The sequence below is a fragment of the Wyeomyia smithii genome, chromosome 3 (genome assembly GCF_029784165.1).
Source record: "Wyeomyia smithii strain HCP4-BCI-WySm-NY-G18 chromosome 3, ASM2978416v1, whole genome shotgun sequence".
In the NCBI taxonomy this organism is placed as follows: Eukaryota; Metazoa; Arthropoda; class Insecta; order Diptera; family Culicidae; genus Wyeomyia; species Wyeomyia smithii.
In genome coordinates this window covers 200,863,015-200,878,440 of record NC_073696.1, presented here as the reverse complement: position 1 = coordinate 200,878,440, position 15,426 = coordinate 200,863,015, and the positions used below count along the sequence as shown (strand labels likewise).

The 15,426-nt window shown below is 40.0% G+C and overlaps 1 protein-coding gene across 8 annotated transcripts in view; it reads left to right on the top strand.

Moving 5' to 3' along the window:
* Positions 1 to 7,199: 7,199 nt before the first annotated feature.
* Positions 7,200 to 15,426, top strand: part of LOC129730935 (neo-calmodulin) — a 48,303-nt gene continuing 40,076 nt past the window's right edge. The window contains exon 1 of one of the 8 annotated variants that reach the window (XM_055690590.1): positions 7,200 to 7,344. The gene's annotated coding sequence lies outside the window, so the exon portion shown is untranslated. Of the gene's footprint in view, positions 7,345 to 7,414; positions 7,536 to 15,426 lie in introns of those variants that run through there. The other 7 variants (XM_055690591.1, XM_055690589.1, XM_055690588.1 and 4 more) reach the window with 7 other exon arrangements.

Sequence of the window (15,426 nt, the reverse complement as noted above, 5' to 3'; positions counted from 1 at the left end):
TGACTCAAACGAAGTTTTTAGTAACATCAAGAATTCTGAATGTGCAAATTTGTTTGTAAAACACAAATTTTTCGAGTGTGTGTTTTTTCAATTTGCCGTTGTATAAAAGTTCCTTCAGAGTATTGAGTTTATATATGTTTGCGCAGACTTTCTGAAAATGTGTACGAGATCGTAACCTGTGAGGCAGATTTTTCGGGGTTTCATGCAGTTGCAAAAATTTTCCAATCCTACATCTCACTATTTTGTGAAACGAAAATTTCCATTCGACCGCGATGCATTTTATGCATTTATGCATTTTATTTTTTAGTGTATTCGAAATTGTAACCAAAGCCTTAAATCCAGAGGAGCGCAAGTTTAATAACCGAAGTACGCTAACATGATTATTACTTAAAGCTTATGATATGTATTATTTTACGTAAAAATTAACCAAAATATTTTTTAAAACGACAATGAATACATTTTACGTAAAATTAGCCAAAATATTTTTTTTTGCGGCCATTGTTGTTTGGCTGTTGCTCGGCATCGAGGGGTTCGTCATAATGGGGGTACTGTCAAACTATAGGTAATGAGATAACGGTGTCAGGGAGGTGCGTTTCTCCCTCCCAGGTTTGAACTAGCAACAAAAATTTATTTTTTTAAGCTTTTTTTTTTCTCGCTTGTTTTCCGTCGGGCTAGTTCCGCCACTGTTGTGGCCAATCACCGACGCCCAGGGAGGCGACTCCACACTCAGGACCCTAACTCACGACCCGTTTATTAACGGACCGGCGCCAACGGCTTTACTTCCTCATGCGATGGAAGGCGTGATCCCAGAGATTTTTCGCCTCAGAAAATCTCCCGGTGTCGGCTAGGATTGAATCTAGACCAGTTAGGTTGGTTGTGAGCCAAGTATGATGACAGTTCTACAAGGTATGCTACATTTTTATCTATCCACGCACACAAACAAATCTCGTTATGGAAAATTTCGCGTTTTGTATGGAATTCAGAACTTTTTTGGAAATTTCTCGTTTAATGTTGTTTTATATCTGTTTTTTTTTTTTTTTTTTTGGTTGGAGAGTGAATCTCCAGTTGAAACACACTAGAAATTGATATTAATTTAGATTTAGTGTGAAAAATTGCGACAATATGTCGAAATAAAATATATAAAAATGCTATATTTCCAATAGTTGGAGCATAATCTTAGTCATTGTCATAGCTCATGACTTTTGTTACTGTATGAAACATAAGCGACTTTATTTAGAAACGCTTTTAGACTACAGTAAAAAAAACGGAAAGTGCAAAAAGGTTACCGGCAAATTGATGAAAAACAGCATATTTGACCTAAACCGCAGCATGTTTATGTATTCCCCACAAATAAAACATGTTTCAACATCATTTCTATAACTTTTCAGGAAAGTATGTTTTATAAGTTTAGTTTAAAATGCAAAACCATTTCAAATTTCATACAAAATTGAAAAAAAAGTTCATAACGATCACTAATACTAATGCATCGACGTGAATAGCATACCTTGTAGAACTGTCATCATACTTGGGGTTGTGAGTGGATCACGCCACCTCACAACCATCGACACCTATGTCGGCGGTGGGATTCGAAACCAGGCGTCGAGCGTGGTTGGCGGAGACGTTACCAACCACACTAGGCCCCCGCTCTTTTTTTTTTAAGCTTCAATGACCAGTTAAAAAGGTGATCTCATCAATCAATCAATATCGAATTAAGATAGGACCGTATTCAGGAAGATCTCTCAAAAGGTAATCCAGCAACAATTCACGATCCACATCAATAGAAAAAATCAAACAAATAATTTCTCAAACATTCAAACATTCTCTGGTTCTTTAGTTGCATATCTGTTCTGTGAGAATATCCCACATCAAATTACATTACGGGGAAAACTGCCGGTACCGGATAACTGTCCCATAATGAAAAGCAACATGTTGAGAAAACGGCGATTTGATATTATCCGTAAATTTTCTGATTTCCAGCTATTACATCCAAAACCAAAGACCAAAACAGTTTCATGGCACCACAAGTTTAACGTTGAGAACAACAAACAGAGGGAATCTATCCGTCAAATATCTTGTAACCGTAACCAACATATTTGGCAACAAGGCGTCCAGTTGTTTTGGTTTTTGTCGTTTTGATCGAAGCTAGATTTAGTAGAATTGGAACGTTCTTTTTAAACAAAACTCGAGAAATCGCGAAAAACTTTAATTATTAATGCGTTGCGTAGTGAAATTTTGTGGCAGCAACCTGTATTTGGCTAAAAGTGATGAAGTTTCATTGCCACACAGGTAATCTATCAAACGTCATGGACCAACAAACTTCATGGACCAGAGTTGATCTGCGATAACGCACACATATATGAATTTTAACAGCAGTAAATCCCCCCTGACAAAAAATCGTGGGTGGAGTTGGCTTTACGTTATATAACCTGAAAATAAAACAATATGGGACAAAATATGCGGGTACATTTCAAAAGTACTCGCATATTTTGTCCCATCCCATATAAATCCAACCAGCAACCGGCAGTATCACCGGCAACGTAGGTTGTACTACAGAAAAACAACATTATGTCGAATTCGTTTTTACGGCAGGACTATCCCGTCCCGGACTACGCTTTGCAACTGAAAAAAAAAACACTGCGAGCAGTTGCAATGGTGTGCGTAATACCAGAGGTAACTGTCACTTTTGTTTTGGTCATTATCGCCATTGTCTTTTATCGCATTTGTGCTACTGTACGAAAAATTTGCCAATTTACTGAAAAATGACAAAATAACAGAATAAAATTCAACCTGATGTTTGACACGCGAAGAACGATAATCAAAGCAAACCGATTTTGACACATTTTTTTTTTTATTTTGACACATACGTGTGAATGTGTTGGTGTCTTCAAAACTGCATTCTGTTTCTTGCGCGGACTGTCCGGGACAGAAAAAGGGTAGTCCGGGATAGTCCGGAAAATGTAAAAAAACAGTGATAGGACAAAGTGTAGTCCGCGGGGTAGCTACACCGCAAAAACGAAAACGACATTAGTCTAGTTAATTGAATGACAAACTTCTATATGCCTAAAGTTATACACTAATACACTAATCTGGAGCAAGATTATATGTTCTCAGTATGTTCCACTATGCAAAGGAACTGTAATGCGGGAACTTCCAATATGGGGCAAACACAACCTGGAATTTTTTTCCATGTTTCTCCATACAAAAGTATCAATTTTAGATTTTTTTCGGAAAATATGATAACAATTCAGTCGATTCCCGATGATAAATCAAAAGTGACAAAAATCAGTATGGGACAGTTATGCGGGTACCCGCAGAAAACGCTGTAGAGAATTACCCATTGGGTATTTTATCTCGAATATTTGCGTAGAAGTAGTTTGGAGTGTATTGTTTGTATTGTTCTCGCCGTCAGTTTTTCGATAATTGAAAAAATACCGTTACCCGATAAGCAACGTCGTGAATTGATTTTGCGCAAGTACTGGAAAATCGTCAACGCTCTTTTCGGAACATCGGAAAACAACTTGGAATCGTGCAATCAACGGTGAGTCGTGTGATTAAACGTTACTACGAAAGTCTGAGCATCGAACCGAAGGAAAAATGCCGTCAAAATGAATATTCTATTAGTAGTCAGGATCACAAGCGTGTTGTAAAAGCGTTGAATCTATCCAAGTCCTTCGTTGAATAAACCAAGGACCAAATCGTGACGAACGGCAATATACGGTGGGAAAGTCATGGACCTGGAAACTGTAAACCAGGTACTCACGAAACCTTATTGTCTCATTATGGATGGTGAGACTTACGTCAAGGCGGACTTCTGGCAACTTGCGGGTATAATGTCCTTCACTGCCCAGTACAACTTTTTTGTTCCGGAGGAAGTAAAGAAGCAGGAACATTCAAAGTTTGCCAAGAAATACATGATTTGACAAGCGATCTGCTTATGTGGCAAAAAGAGTGCGCCTTTTGTGACTACCGGGACTGTAAACGGGAAGATCTACTTCAATACGTCTGCTTCCTCTGTTGAAGCAACACGAGAGACCTACGGCCGGATAAAGCTTCGTGCAACTATTCACATTTTGTCTCTGAGTGGTACAAACACCCCTATGGCATCGCACCATGTTTCAAGGGCTAACATCTCAACATATGTGTAAACGAGATAGCATTTATTACTGCTGACAGCGAGCACAAATAAATTTGAGCCCAGGACATGAGTTCATTGTCATTCACTGTTACTTGGTGTAAGGATGCCAATGACTCGGGTTCAAAGTCACTTTCTTACCCAAAAACATGAAGATTTCGATTTACCCCCGATCCGGGACCAAAACCTAGATGCGTTGCTTCTCCTGCATCAACGCAATTTTTGACCGTAACACTCTTTATGTATGGAAATTGTCTACTTCAATCATACAAGCGCGTTGACAACTGTTTTGCTTCAGTTGATTTCATCACGCGACGCGAGACCTTTACCTCTCAGACGACTCTCGACTCTGGGGGAAGCCCCGAAGATGGGCGGTAGCGCGCCCGAATCCGGCCGACTGAAAGGTACATTTTAATGCGTTTTATATTGTAAGAACAATAAGTGTTGTTTGTCATGTGATCGTCGGTTCTTACGTTGCACAAAACATCGGAGCTACAGGTACAGTAGATTCATTTATATTTTTTATATGATACCAATCACACAAGATATGCAGCTACTGGTACCCGCTTCTTCCACTGAAATTCGTTTTTGCTACTACTAGAGAGACAACCGGCTAGGAGGACGAATACAAACCGATGATCGGAAGGTTCAGCGGACACCAGATGACAAACGAAATGAGATAAGACTTATCGACTTTGCCGTCTCCAACACCATGGCCGTGCATAGTACCTACTTCCAACAACCACCTCCGTAGCTCCGTAGCCGTTACAAAGTCCGCTAGATCTACTAGATCTCAAGCAACTGAAGCAACCTAACGTCGCCGAAGACTACGCGCATTCGCTCGAAGCTACGCTTCCTGAAGAGATCAACAGCGAATGTAAGAGGGTGATGGATGAGGAGAACGCTGAATGTAGAAAGACACAGACAGAAGAAGATGTAGCGAACCCACATCTTCCGGGAGAAAAAGCGCCGCCCGGAGGAGGAGGAGTTCAGGATGTCATCAAGCGGCTGAAAAACAATAAAACGGTTGGGAAGCATGGTCTCGGAGTGGAGCTTATAAAGATGGGCCCGAAATAGCTGGCCACCTGTTTGCAACGGCTGATAGCAAGAGTTTGGAATACAGAACAGCTACCAGAGGAGTAGAAAAATGGGGTTATCTGCCCTATCTATAAGAAAGGCTACAAATTGGACTGTGTGTAAGGATGGAGGATTTGCTCGCGCAACTTCCGGTAAACCCAGTATTCAGAAGGTGGCTAAAGCTGGACGGATACGCTGGGCAGGGCATGTTGCAAGAATGCCGGACGATGGTGTTTGCCTCGAATTCGGTAGGGAGAAGACGACCAGGGCCGCAGTGGGTAAGATGAATAGACCAGGTGGAGCTAGATCTAGCAGAAGAAGATCAATCACTCAATCCGGAAGACCGCTTTTGACCCGGTTGTCTCGATCGCGACTTCCCACATCCTCATAACAAGGGACCTGGGATACAAGTAGTACAAGAAACGCAAGGCTCACGAAGTAACGAAGGCTACAACGAACAAGAGGCTGGCCAGAGCCAAACGAATATTTTCACGGCACGCAAGTTAGAAGTTCGTGTTTTCTGATGAGAAACATTTGTTTGCGACAGCCGCACAATGTCCAAAATGATCGGCTGTGGGCATCGACGTTGGCCAGTATTCTTTCATGGACTTTTATGGATGGTCGTACATGCTGGCCAAGTAGAGCAAACATCAAGTGAGCTCTATGGACCAATTTCAAGATTTGGGACGAGATGCCGATAAACTAGGTGCGTGCGGCGTGTGATTTTTTTGATAACACTGATCGACAGAATGTTAAATAAGTCTATTTCAAAAGTTCAAATCGGAAAAAAATTAAAGATTATAGCTCTTCAACCATTCCTATGAATTTTTGTGCCTCTAGCCATTATCAAAACGCAATAACTTACGAGAGAGTTCGCATAGTAATTGCTCGCCGGGTTCATCGCCTCAACGTTATGTTTACGAGAAAACTCATTAAGTCTCTGAAAAAAAGTTAGTGGTTAGGGACACCAAAATTCACAGGAATGGTTGAATAGCTATAATCTTTCATTTTCCCGGTTTGAGGTTTTGGAGTGTACCTGTGTTGACCAGTTAATCGACTCAAGCTTGTCATCTTTCATTTTCCCGGTTTGAGGTTTTGGAGTGTACCTGTGTTGACCAGCACAGGATCATCAAATTTTTAGTACGAATTCGAACTTATTGAACAGCCTTCATATATAACACCCGTAAGCCTTGCGTCTATTTGGCTCGTGTCTCATCACCCGAGTAGTCGCCGACAGTAACTCAGATAAAAAGAAGATCGGGATTAGTTGAAATGGTAGCAATTGTATTCAACATTTTGCTAGTTTACTACTCCAAGATTTATTCATCATATCAAACTTGGGGAACATTTAACCTTTCGAAGAAACTATGCCACTGAATGTGACAAATTTTCATTACAATCTTATGAGCATGCCATCGTGCCAAAGTAAGACGTAGTCCTTTGTCAAAAACACTCTAATAACCGATAATAAAACCATAGTTCCACAGTTACGAGGTTATACCGTAAATGAATAAGTTATGAGAGACCGTTCCTGAGTCACGTAGTCATATTTTGATCACTGTTTATACCCCTACAGAAACACTCGAAACAGTAGAGTTTAAAGCAAACGTTTAAAAATATAAAAAGTTGTAAGACCTCCTATCAGATATGAAAGCTTTTGTTATAAAGAGAATCATCGATTCGGCTAACCAGCCTTTAATAAAAATCAAATGATTAAATCATACCCAATCAGCTTCATCCCTGGGGAAGTTCACCGCTCACAGCAGAGAGAAACTTTGCACTACGTGTTGCTCCGGCTCTCTGTCTTATCACGGCATCACGCTTTACCACCCACCATAATCTGACTTTCGCCGCCGCATAAGGGCAGCCAAAAGATTGCAAAAATGTCACCCACCGGGAGCTTCGTATCATTGCGAGAGTGTTGAACGGAAAAGCTCTTTCTCAGGTGCTCCTGACTGTTATCGCCGTGGAAAATGAGATAAAACATCGGAAATTTTCACAACATCCCTCATTCTGTGTATTGAAGTTAAGTGAAGCGGATATCCTGTGACCATAGTAGTACTCAATGAAAAAAATCTAGAAGCAATTAAAGGATATCACTTTTTGGCCCCCTTCCCTTCGAGTTTACCACAAGTGTTAGTAGAAAAAGCTTTGCATCGTCAACAGCATAGATGCTGCTTCTTGGACTGACCTCTTTAAAGTGCTTTAAACTACGGAAACATCTAATTATTGTGTCAAGAAGATGATGGAAAAAGGTCCCATTCCATTGTGTACATTAAACAGTGAATGAACAATTGGTGAAAGGGAAACCAAACAAAACTTTTAGGTGACTTGCTTCACTGTAAACGGAACGGATAGTGAATGGGCTTAACAAAGCCCAACCTGCAGTAATTGTGTCTAACGGAGAATAAAAGCTGGCAGCTTATTGCTCTTACTTCCGGTTTCCAAACACTTGTCGTGCAGCTGGTTCGCAGAAATGATTGTCAAGCAGCCTCCTTGAGCTATACGCTTCAAGATTTTGGGGCCTGCTTTTTTATTTCGTGAATACAAATTGATACTATATATCTATGCAGGCTCCCACGCGCGAGGCAAGCTGCAGACTATGCTTGCCTACAGATGTATGCTATGCGGAGAATAATATAATTGATCACTCTGATTTTAAAGCGAAGTGGGTAATTTAGAGGAAATAATGGACGATTTTTAGTGAAATGGAACAATCAGATAAATCGCGAAGTTAAAAGTTTTTATCATCATTGAATCTTAGGATATCAATGTGTATAAACGTTTAGAATTTGGGGAGAGTTGGAGAGCCAGAATTTTCCGCTTAGAACCGTTACCATCTGTACACATGAAACAATCAGATACCTACCATGAAAAACTTTTTATGTAGTCTTTATAAATAATACTACAAAGTATTAAATACTACAACCGCATTACTTTAAGTTACATGATGTACTTCCGAGAAGTCATACCTTTGGGGAAAATACACGTTGAGTGAAAAGTTACCTTCTAAGAAATGTTATTCTTGACCTCGTAAGGGAAACTTTGTTTTTGGAGAAATACGAATCAGCTAAAAATGTTAGACGCACGAGAAGGAGTGAGATAAGTGGTACAGTGGCTTTTGATCTTTAACAGCGTCTATTTAGTTTAATAACAGCTTCATAACAGGTTTACTTTCGCAAAACTGTTTGAATCTATAACAAAAACAAATAGAACAGTCGAAAAGTAGAGAGGAAAACTGAAGTCTTGGCTTTGGTTTGGCTAACCATGCAATTTTTCGTAACATATGCGTCAATTTTTCAAAGCGATAATTGTATGTTTTCGATCATGTGAACCTAATCCATGTAGCGTCAAAATATTATAATCAACAGAACCAATTAAGAAACCAATTCCATGCAGCTTATGTGACCTGTGCATTGAAACGGAATACTCGAAATCTATAAGGTAAAATACATACATAACTAGGGTAGAGAACATATTTTAAGCAGCTTTAGGAACCGCCTGTGTATTGAGACGAAATACTCAAAATGTGTTGGGTGAAATTCAGACAAAAGTATATCCATCTGTTCTCTATCGTTTTCTCTGTCAGAACTTGTTTTCAGATTGTAAAACTAAGTTAGCAAACTTTAACTATAATCAATTAAAGTTACCAATCGAGGGACGCTATTCCAATCACCCCGAACCTATTTTAAGCAGTTTCCATCTGTTTCGCAGGTGTTTTTTTTTCAGCACTCGAAGTGGCTTCTGAATGGCTGCAGTATAGGTCGATTTGTTTCGAATGATGTTTGTTCACAGATTTCTTTGTGATTAACTGTATTTCTTATATTCGTAAAACAGCTAGACAATCAAAGTTTTCGTTTCCATCATTGGAATTGTCGATATTGATCAAAATTCAGAAGTTTGAGGCTTGTTTTCTTCGACTGATTATAATAGGCGCCACTGCTTAAGCCGTTTTTTACCCTATATCAATTTATACACATATTTATTTAGATTATGAAGCTGATTTGACGAACTGTTACAATAATCAATAAGAGTTCCCAATTCATGGAGACTATTTCAATCCACTCGAACTTGTTAAAGAGTTTGCATCTATTTTACAGGAGATATTCTTCAGCACTCACTAAATGACTACAATTTCGGTCACTTCGATTGATGTTTATTCAAAGACTTTTATGTGATAAAGGGGATTTTGTAAGACAGCTAAAATTCAGAAGTTTGAGGCTTGTTAACTCTGACTAATGAAAATAGTGGACCCCTGATTAATCGGTTCCTTACCCCCTAAGTGCAGGCTGATGAAAAGATATAGAAAACAAATTTATATACTTATGTTTGTGTTTTACTTTACACATTACTAGTAATTCATCTCAATGTAAATCAGGTTGCATAAGCTCCTTAAAATTTGTTCCTTACCCTACTATTCAATCACTTTCTGCATAAATACTTCAACTAACCTAGCCCGAAACCACGCCACCACAATACGGGTTGAAAAATTTACTTCCGTCGTTTGGCATTTCCATATGCGCTTTTCCCGCGGATCAATTCGAATCGAATGCAACCTAACAGAGATGATACACGAAATATTGATGTTGGCTGCCTCGCGGTCGTGCTCCTGGTGTAGAATTTTGATGACAGTGCATCGAGATTGCGATTCCATTGCGGCATAGGATGAATGCACCCGCAAAACAGAATTAGAAGGTACTTGTACCTTCTTATTATGCGGCTGAGCTATTGATGGCAATGTCGCCGACTAGCAGGTTGAACAAGCGAAAAGTACGTCGAACCTGCCGTCGTTACATCAATAAATATATAACACAGTATTAGAGATTTAGAAATTCCAATTCTATTTGCAATCTCCAGATATTAAAAGATGTGTTGTTTGATACAAAATGTTGATTGAGAATTATGGAAACTTTAAGAGCGCTTTTATAACGAAAATTCCCGCTGGCTAATGATAGATCTATAAACATTCATCACAAAAGTTAGCCTTGAAAGATAATCATGATTAACAAAATAGGCGATAGCGAATACATTAGCAAAATGCTATTCGAACTAGAGATAGTCGCATCTAATGCTCAGATGTACAATTGCAGTTTTTCATGCCTACAGCGAGCACTCCGAACTCAACCGTGAGGCACTGTAAGTATCGATTAGAGATTCCATTTACTTCGGAATCTTCAGATTCAGAGTAACATAATAAAAAAAAATAACAAATATTCATAAAACCAATGGAATAGCTCGTCTTCGCTCGATATAGCAGAGATAGTGTGTCACAGAATGTGGTTGAATAAAGCTAACACAGCTTAACAACCTAGCTTCATTGCCTCACAAATGTCCATTTGGAGCGTTGCTATAAAACCTTATACTTTATTTACGGTTTTCCAGTTTAGGAATAAAGGACGTAGTGATAGGGAATTTGTTCAAAGTTTTACGTTTCTTTCTCTGTATGGCTATTACAGGTATGTGCAGCGCTGCTACGCTATTGAACATAATTCAGTGAAAAATGCTAGCACACAGCTGCTATAACATAACATTAATATTTCAATTGTGATTTTTTTTTCAAAAATTGTGGTTTGGTTGCAGCTCGACCGTGTATTTAAGAAATATATTGTATATGTATATATCGAGCGAACGAAAGTTTAGTTATATCCTTAGAGAATAATGGTTCTCTCAGAAAAAAAGTATGAATCAAATATAATTTTAGTTTATACTTTTATATAACGAATGTCTTCAGAAGAAAAAATACGCAATAACCATACCGTAGAAAAGTTTTATAACTCAAATAGTATTGCTTTGAAACAATCTTATAAGTTAACAGGAAAACAAAATATTGATTTTAAACGTCCAATTCCCTTTGACCAAGCATCTGAAAATCCAACGAAAGTTTGTAAATGAAGATTTTTTTATCCTATATCAATCTAAATAATATAAACTCGACGCAATATTTGGGGTAATGTTGTTTGTTGGCAAACGGACCGTTCCCCGTCTAGGGCCGAACGAATTAGAGTTGTCCAGCTTCTTCTGTCTTGTCCGTTTTAGTGGCTCTCTCGTCAGGCATTCTGGCTACATGTCCAGCCCACTGAAGCCTCCTTGCTTTATTACCTTCACTATATCAGCATGTTTGCATGATACAACTCGTGATTCATGCGTCTGCGCCACACTCCATCTTCCAAATAACCGCCAAGTATCGATCGCAGAACTTTACGCTCAAAAACTCCGAGACCTCGTCGATCAGCTTCCTGCTTCATGTCCGTAAAGGGCCACCGGGAGTATCAGCGTCCTATACAGCGCTAGTTATGTGCGAGTTTGCAAACCACGGGACCTTAGCTGGTTACGTAGTCCGTAGAAGGCCCTGTTCGCAGCTGCAACTCGTCGTTTCACTTCACGGCTCATATCGTTGTCACATGTCACAAGCGTACCAAGATAAACGAATTCGTCAACCACTTCAAATCGTTCCCCATCTACAGTCATGGAGAAAATAATAAATAAACTTGCAGTTTTGGTTAATTTTCCATACTTGGGCACTGATTTTAGTTGTTATATGATGTTATGTTACGTCATTACGATCTGCAGACACTCTCTTTCAAAGAGTAACGGAGAAATAACTAGAATTTTTCTGCGTCGGTGTTTCCGGGATTTTTTTTTGCGTGAGTTAGTGTTTTTAAGGCGGCAAAAAATACACTATTGAAATATATACACAAAACATGCCTAATAAGCTTTTTTTGGCAAAGTGACCTTTGACGTTACAAAACTCACTTTCAATGTTTCGTGGCCTGTTTAAAACCATATTTTCTCTTCGTGGTATGTTTGCAACCTGAGTAGAAGCTGGGCTAGCATTTCACGCTGCATTTATGACGTTACATAAGTCTGTTTCATTCTTTAGATGATGCTTTGCAACGTAGGACTTAACAATCCTCCAAAGATTTTGATACGGCTTAAGTTAGGAGACTATACTGGCCAAACCAACAATTTTATATTTTCCTCTGAAAATCATCTTCAAATTCTCAATTATGTATGTTTAGGATCGTTACCCTCTAACAAAGAGGCACGTTTTCTTTGGCTTACGGAAGCGTCAGGCTACGTAAAATATTGCAAATTTCCGCTAAAATGCGAATTACAGACAACTTGCAAGCAAAATGCAAACAACTTGTACGTCAGATTTATCGTATACCAGCATACGAGAGTGAACGCGATAGACTGTATAGATACGATTAACGAAGGCTTTCTGTCTCGTTCGCTCTAGTTAACTGGTATACGATCAGTCTGGCGTGCACATTATCTGCGTTTTGCTTGCAAGTTGTCTGTAATTCGCGTGTCAGATGCAATCAGCATTATCTACATAGTCGTTAGTATTCATATTCATGTTACAAAATGAATGGGTCCCACACCAGAATCAGAAAACAGCACCACACCATTTTGTGGTCACTTCCAAATTTCACTACTTTCTTGGTTAATTGTGCGTTGAAGGCAGTATTTACCGGTCTTCTCACCAGCTGCTGACCGTTTGGACCGAAAAGGTTAAATTTCAACTCATCCCACCAACACACGCTGTGCCATCTAGTTGCACCCTAGTCTAAGAACTTTTTAGAAAATTCAGTTCTTGCCAAAATGTGTCGCCTTTGAAGTAGAGCAAAAAACACAAAAGGCCCAAACACACACTGCGCAATGACACCTTCTCCATATAAAATAGGAGGCGTGATCGCTATTCCGCCTTCCACTTTGTATGGAGAAGGCGTCATTACGCCGTGTGTGTATTTGAGCCTTAACTCACCCAAAAAATTACGGAATCACCGACATAAGAAAATTGCAGTTATTTCTCCGTTTGTTTTCGAAAGAGACTGTTTGCAGATCGTAATGACGTAACATAACATCGTATAAGAACTTAAATCAGTGCGCAAATATGGAAAACTAACCAAAACTGCAAGTGTATTAATTATTTTCTCCATGACTGTATCTCCACCTCAGCACCAACACCACAGAAATTCCCACGCTCCCTGCCAGCTACCATGTACTTCGTTAGTGACAAGTCTCAATCTCGCTGCTTCCCTTTTAAAAGGTACGAAGGCCTCCTCCACGGCCCTACGGTTAATACCGATGATATCGATGTCGTTCGCAAAACCAAGAAGCATGTGAGATTTCGTGATGATCGTACCGTTTCTTTGCACGTTTGCTGTTCTTACTGCACCTTCAAGGGCGATGTGCAACAGTAAGTTAGAGAGCGAATCCCCTTGCTTCAGTCTATCAAACGTTACGAACGCGGCTGATGTCTCGCCAGCTATCCGCACGCATGAATTCGATCCCTCCTGCGTCATGCGGCTCAGCTTAATTAGTTTCGTCGGGAAACCGTGTTCCAGCATGATCTGCCACAGCTCGTTTCTTTTCACTAAGTCGTATGCTGCCTTGAAATTCACAAACAGATGGTGCGTTTGCAGGTTATACTCCCGGAATTTATCGAGGATCTGTCGGAGGGTGAAGATTTGATCTGTCGTGGAACGCCCCTGTCGAAAACCAGCCTGGTATTCGCCAACAAAGGATTCCGTTAACGGTCTCAAACTGAAGAACAGGATACGGCAGAGCACTTTATATGCGTAGTTGAGCAACGCAATGCCTCGATAGTTGCAACAATTTAAATAATGACCCTTCTTATAGGGCATAGGGCATATTAGGCCTTCTAACCAGTCGTTCGGCATTTGTTCATCCGCCCAGATCCTTACTATTATCTGGTGGATCGCATAGTACAGCCGCTCGCTTCCCGCTTTCAGGAATTCGGCTGGGATACCGTCCTTCCCAGTGGCTTTGCCGGTTTTCAGCTCACTAATCGTCTCTTTCACCTTCTCCTGTGTTGGTGGCTCCACAGCTTGTTCGTCACTTATAATGCTCATCTGTTTCTGCTCTGCTCATCCGGCTCCTCACCGTTCAATAGCGCCTAAAATGCTCCTTCCACCTGGCTGCAACCGTCGGTTTATTAGTAAGCAGGTTGCCGTCTTTGTCATTACACATGACCGGCACAGGCAAATTCCTGCTTCTGACTATATTGACTGTTCTTTAGAAGCTCCGCACGTCGTTTCTAGCATAGCGGTCCTCTACACTGGCGAGCACCTGCTTCTCGTACTCGCGCTTCTTCCGACGATGGACTCTATTTTCGACAGCTCTTGCCCCTCTGTACTGCCGGTAACCGCAAGTCAGTCCCATCTGTAATTTAGTCAAATTTGAGTTAGCCTCGTATTTTGGCCTAGCTTTGAGTATATTTTCAGATGTACCGATAAAAAATAGTGGTTTGTTCAACAAAAGTGGAAATCAATACCAAGTCGAATTGTCACATTAGGCAAAGTAACCGCAAGTCAGTCCCAGAAGAAAAATAACCGAAAGCCAGTCCCGATTTACAAAAAAAACATGCATAATACAACAGTAAAATGAATGGGGAGTAAAAAAGAGTTCGATACGACCGTTTAGATAAAAATAAGTTATCTAGTAATAATTATCAATTATTGGGATTATTTTTTAGTTTGAATTGGTGATGAATTTATGTGGAGTAATTTTCTGCTAATACGAATTCAAGTCATTTTTTTTCTTGGTTCGCTTTTTCGTGGATCTATCCGCAAAATCTTGAGTATCGAAAAAACTTCCATCAGAATCCAGGGAATCGTTCCAAGAAATCTCCAAAGGTGATGCTCGAACCTCTAATGGATTTGGATCATTTTTTTTTTTTTTTTCTTCACATAACATTTATTTGACACGGCACAAATACAATTTAATGTTTAACGGCGCCAATTATATCTGATGACTTAAAAACTAAAGCAAATTTTTTATCCTCGCTGCCGACTACGAGCTGAAATTAAGTCTAACTTAAAACTAGCATGGGATTTCCAATCAGTGTTTTGTTGTTCAATGGTCGTCTGATAATCGTCGAATGGCATGTATGGATTCGTTCTGCTGAGCCACGATGTCGTGAGTTGGGACAGAGGCTCGTAGTCCTTGGGTCCTGGTTCTATTGTGCGGGGTCTGGTTGCTGGTTTTGTGCTTAAGGTTCAAACGTGTTCTTGTCGTTTTGTTGGGTGTAGACGGAGGGGAACGGACTAGACTGGGGCGTGGATGGATTTCAGGAAAACGTATATAAGGGACATGTAGGATAGATCACGGCTCGCCAAGACATCACGAACAGGAACAGCCGGCTGTCTACTCTCGGCCTGCAGGGAAGCTATTAATTTAGACCTGGCGTC